Below are 6,204 nucleotides of genomic sequence, written 5' to 3'. Positions count from 1 at the left end.
ACATTTTTGGACTTAAATGGAATAAGTCTATAGCCTTTGACATCTTCAGAATATCCAACAAAAGTACATTTTTCACTCTTAGGTTATAAAGCTTTATGCTTTTCATCTGGAATATGGACCCACGCTTCACTTCCAAAAACACGTAAGTGACTTACATCTGGTTTGATTGAGCTCCATGCTTCTTCTGGAGTGATATTTTTTAAAGCCTTAGTAGGAGTGCGATTTATTATGTAATTTGCACAGTTAATTGCTTCTGCCCAAAAACTAAGACCAAGTCCTTTAGATTGCAGCATACAATTAGCCATTTCCTTTAAGGTGCGATTCTTCCTTTCAGCTACACCATTTTGTTGTGGAGTATATGGAACAATATGTTGCATTTGAATTCCATTCTCAGTGCAATAGTTGATGAATGTGTTTTTAACATATTCTCCGCCATTATCAGATCTTAACTTAAGAATTTGATGTCTAGATTGTTTTTCAACAAAGGCCTTGAAGGCCAAAAAAGTGTTAAATACTTCACTCTTGAGTTTTAAGAAGTATACCCAAGTGCGTCTGGAGAAATCATCAATGAAAGTTAAGAAATACTTGCAACCAGAGAATGACACAACTGGAAGTGGACCACATAAATCACTATGCACAAGCTGTAAAGGGGCTGAGGCGTGCCAAGAGGCACGTTTTTCAAAAAGGTCCGGATGATGTTTTCCGAGTACACATCCGGAACAAACACCATCTCTGCAAGATACCATAGGAAGACCTGTCACCATAATTTCTTTACATAGATGCTGAAGGGAGCGATAGTTTAAGTGACCAAATCGCTCATGCCAAAGTTTGCTCACTTCATCGTTATGAGCAACAAATAATGAGGGAAGATTTGATGACCCAAAGTTGTGAAACTTATACAACCTTGTAGAATCATCAGCAATGCCAGTAGCCAAAATCTGTTTAGGATCTTTTAAGTCCTTGATTACAACATCATGAGGTGAAAATTCAACGATTTTACCTTCACTTGAATGAGTTATCTGATATACAGATAGAAGGTTGCAGGATAAGGTTGGAACACATAATACATCATTAAACTGACCATTGTCTAGATGGACAGTTCCAGTCCCTACAACATTAAGAGATCTATCATCACCAACATATATATTTTTGGTGTTACAATCATTTAAAGAAGAAAACATGGCTTTGTTTTTGGCCATGTGATAAGAAGCTCCAGAATCAATGAGCCACTCATGAGAATGAGAAGAAGAAGATACATTTAATGCATAGCCAGACCGAGATGCTTGACAACCACATGCAGAAAGTGCCATTCCTGAAGATGAAGTTGAAGTTGAAGATTGCCCCAAATGGATGTTATGCTTCTTCATTGCTGCTTCCAAGGCTTCCATCTTTTTAAAGCATTTTGATTCTAAGTGGCCATCTCGATTACAAAAATTGCAATGTCTATCAGTCTTCTTCCCTTTGTTTTTATATGTCTTATCATTTTGTTGAAATGATTTTTCATTTTGGGGCTGAAATTGCTTAGGACCCTTGTTTGGTTTAGGACCATTCTTTTTAGGATATGACTTTTTAGGATTCTTTGAATTTGGTTGCTGCTGGGCGGCTAACGCTTTCTTGGAAGAGTTTCCAAGATTAAGAAGACCAAGGTGTAAGAGTTTTTCTTGTTCTCTTATTAAAGAATCACAAAAAGAGTCAAAGGAAGGGGGCTTGTAGTCTTTTCCTTGAGAAATGAAGGCTTCTCTTGTAGAATGGAAGGTGGAAACAAATACAGAGTAGGCTGGTCCCAACTTAGTAAGGATGGAATAAATAAGGTTACTATCTTCTTTCTTAACCTTAACACCTTCCAAAAGATATCTAAGGGTCTTGAACTTAGACAAGAAATCTTCAATGCAAGAAAAATTATTAGGGTCCAATGTAAGAAACTCATTTTCAAGTTGATGAGCTCTAATTTCATTTTTAATCCCAAAAACTTTATTGATTTGTTCCATTGCTTCATGAGGAGTTTCAAGTTCTGCAATATGGAATCTAAGATCTGGAGAAATAGACATCCCTATCAAACCACGTGCTTGATCTTGTCTATTTTCCCATTTAGCAGCCTTGTCGTCATCTTTCGGTTTCTTTTCTTGGCCTATAGCTATTCGGTAGAGACCTTTACTTCTAAGTAAATCCTCCATGTAGGACAACCATTGGAAGTAGTTGGTGCTGTCAAGGGTAACTTGGTATTGACTTTCCATTTGAACAGAAACTGAAGCTAAAGATGCTGAAAGTAAGTGTTCCAATGGATAGATCTCGAAAAATTAGGCTGGTTTAAAAAAAACGGCTTTGAAAAAGGCTTCCGGATGAAGAAGTTATGGCTTTTTGAAAAAAAAGTTGTTGAAGTTGCCGACGAAGTGCGGGAATGTGTGGAAATGAAAAAGTCCGCCCCCACAAAATGGAGACTTGAACCCAAGACCTCTACTCTCTTAAAATAGCTTTGAACCAATTGATCTATACAAAAAATTTGAGAGAGAGAGAGAGAGGGGGGGTGGGCTTTGGGTTGCGTGCTTACTTTGAGAAAGCTCTTTTTCCCTACAAAACAAAAAACACAAAACCCAACACGGACATGCAAAGAAAACGAACCTTGCGGCTCGAAGTTAGCTTTACCCAAAAAACTAAATATTTTCCAAAATTGAACCTTGCGGCTCAAAGTTAGCTTTAGCCGAAAAACTAAATATTTTTCTCAATGTTTCTGATTTTCCGAGATCACACTAAGGTGCAGGGAAAAGAGCATACACATGAGAAAAATCCTTCCTTTCTGTTTCTGATTTTCCCAGATCGCACAGAGTCGCAGGGCAAAGAGCATACACAGAAATGAAAGGTATAGATCCGGTTTAAAAAAAGCTAAATAAACCGAAACCGAAATAAGCAGAGAGAAAATAACAGTGAACTGCAAATAAACACTGTATACCTCCAGATCTTAAAAATGACGCAGCTAGGGCTACCAGAAACCTTTTCGCGTGAAACGAAAAGGGTTCCTCACTGGAACAGATGCTCCGAACACAACAGAGCAGTCCTCTCGGCCCGAAAGCAATCAGAAACAACAGATCTAGGAAACGACAGTCGGATGCAGTTCTACCGACTTCAGATTTGGATCACCAACGGACGCGGCCCTCAAATAGCTCTGATACCATGTAGGAATTTACAGGGTAAGTTCCTCAGAAAGAACACCAAAAGGACACCGCTCACAACCAGATCACAGATCAATACACCAGTATTTTTGACGTGGTTAAAACCCTCAAAGAGGGAAACAGTCCACGGCCTGAGCCAACGCGGCCACTTCAGGTAATTTATTAATCAAAGAATGAAAATTTACATAAGCTTCTCTCATGCACGAATTACCCTACAAATGACCCTCCATGCGCTTTAAATAGAATTCATGGACCAATCAGGTGTCAAGCCACGGATCAAGTGTCGGTAATACCGAGGAGAGAATGAACCGTCGGATCACTACATATTGTGACCGTCGGATTGTAAGTTACAAAATGTACAATGGTAAAGAAACACACTTTACCTAACTCAATACCTAACTCTATACTAGACCAAGTTGTACTTAAATTTCCTATGTGTCGGAATATCCTAACAGGGCTTTGGGTCAAAACCCTATCAGAGCAGGAGTAATCTACAGCAAGAAACATGCATACAACTCAGGCAACATGCTTAAACAAACTAACTATGCGAGGATGAACACACTTGGATGTCCTTCGTTTGGGTAGTTCCAGCCAGTTTTCAAACCCTTTACAACTCCTAATGATCTTTGAACCTGTAAATCAACCAATTCGAATACACATAGCAGCATATAGATAAAGCATTTTAGTGAAATCAAATTTATATCATATAAGTAGATAGTTAGTTATACATTAAAATAGTCATTCATATATAAACCATAACAATAACATTTGATGCATAAACAAAGTCGATCTCAAGAACAAGACAAATTTTCTTTTTATTGTAGAAAACTATAGTAAACATAGAGTTCACCTGAGTCTTCCTCTTCCGGCTCCAAGCAGAACCCTCCTCTAGGTCCATCCATTACCAGTCTTCAATAGCATCCTTCCATAACCAATACCATGATATCTACAACAAGTAAGAGAATATCAACACTCAAGAAAACAAGGGTTTCTTGAACTTGGGGAAGTTCTTGAATAATAGGGATACTTCAGACTTGATCAGGGGATAATCTCAGTATAGTAATTTTATCATTTCTCTCCTCTTTAAGGCCTTCCCATTGAAGTATTTTTTACTTCTCCCAAATTAGGTTTTTAGTTAGGAAACAGTTGGGCCATGGGAACTAGGAGGTAATCAATAGGTAAAACTCGTGATCTCTGCCCATAATTAAGGAAATTTAATTTCTTTAAGTGTTTTAACACATATACGCAGATTGGGTATAGAATGACCCGCATGTACATGCTTTTATCATAGGGCTTAGTAGCATACATGGAGTAAAACATTGTTTTTAAAATATTTGGACCAAGTCTGGAAGGAGGGGTTGCCCTAGGCCATAAACTAAGCATCACAAATACCAAGGGTGATATTTGGAGCTATAACAATTTTCCAAGCTCCCTCTTAGCTTAGGGACTTAGTTCCAAGTTTTCTTCTTGATCTGAAACTTGTTTCTAGGCTCCCTCTTAACTAGGGACCTATTAAAAATAGAAACTCTTTCTTCATTGGTGGAGATCATGGGACTTTGATTTTCTTTTAGTGCTCCTCCATTCGATGTCATGAATTTCATATTTAACAGTATGGAGCCTTCATATTTGCGACTTCTTTGTAGTGCATTGGCGATCCATCACTTTCATTATCGATGTAGGTTGTCCATGTCATCCTTCCTTTCATCAGAGAGTGATCCATTAAGGCAATATTTGGATTTTACTCATACAACTACCTTTCCATATCATGTCTCCTACAGGATCTTCCATCCCACCACATTAGTTGTAAATGATGTCCACGTCTCTCTTTCAGCAGCCCTGTATTAGCCCATCCATACATGTTCAAAAATAAAAAAATTAACATCAAATAAAAAATTACCTTTTGTGATGGCCCTTCATCATGACATCTGCTTGTTGCAACATCAACATCCTACATACATATTTTCACATCTCTAAGATATTCAATTTCAAGGGTCTCATTTCTTTAACAAAAAATTCATACCTTTCCTATGGAGATATCATGGCCAATCCTTCTAGTCATCGCATGTTGATTTTCTTTTCTAAGTGACCATAGTTGCATCTTCCATGATCTCTTCTTTCTTTCTTCACATATTGTTTCCCAAAAACTCCCAATCATAGTTCCTTCATCTTTTTCAACCACCTCATATTCCATATGAGAACATATTATGTTGATTTCATCTAAACAATATTTGATCCATGCCTTCATGCATTCTTTCAAGGAAAGAGATTCATTTTATTTGATCATACTCATGAGGTAGAGTATTGATTCATGTTATCTGCAACTATATGTTGAAATGAATTTATCAAACTTATGCAAGCATACCTCTTTTCTTCTCTTGGTCATCTAGACTTCCTTCGGAAGCTTCCTTTCCTTGGGAGTACCTCAATTATATTTACATGTTTCATTCCTTTTTCATCATACCATCATTATTCCAAACAATGAATCCCATCCAGGGTGGAATTCTTAGCGAGACACTTGCTTCTTTCAAAATACGAAGATTCCAACAGAGGATGCATATTATCCTCATCTTGCAAATGCTCCTTCTGAATGATGTATGGTGAGTTCTACACTAGATGAATATCTTCTACCCATAAGTACTACTTATGTTTATATTGAGGTTATCAATAACTAATTTCTTCTAATGATAACTACCATAGACTTTTGCTTCAGCTATATTTCGAGCTTCTTATGCTGAGATCATGAGATCTTGCTTCAATGGTATGCAATAATGATGCAATTTCCTAAATGACACATCATGTTGCCATGGTGGATGCATTTTTAATCCTTCTCTTTTTTTCTATAAATCAGGCATCCATAGTTGTACAATTTCCTTCTACATCATGTTTCCTAAAGGCTTAGCCTATCCATCTTTAATTCTTGTACCTGCAATATTAATTGACTAGTACCCCAAGAAAAGCATATGATACCGAAACATGATGCTAATATTTATTTCTAGAGTATTGCATGCAATCATGAGGTCATCCTAGGGATTCTGAA

This window comes from Pinus tabuliformis, chromosome 4_2 (genome assembly GCF_031772625.1).
Source record: "Pinus tabuliformis cultivar Carrire ecotype Pingquan chromosome 4_2, CPIR1, whole genome shotgun sequence".
Lineage (NCBI taxonomy): Eukaryota > Viridiplantae > Streptophyta > Pinopsida > Pinales > Pinaceae > Pinus > Pinus tabuliformis.
The sequence above is the reverse complement of the archived record's forward strand: the minus strand, read 5'-3'. Positions refer to the sequence as shown.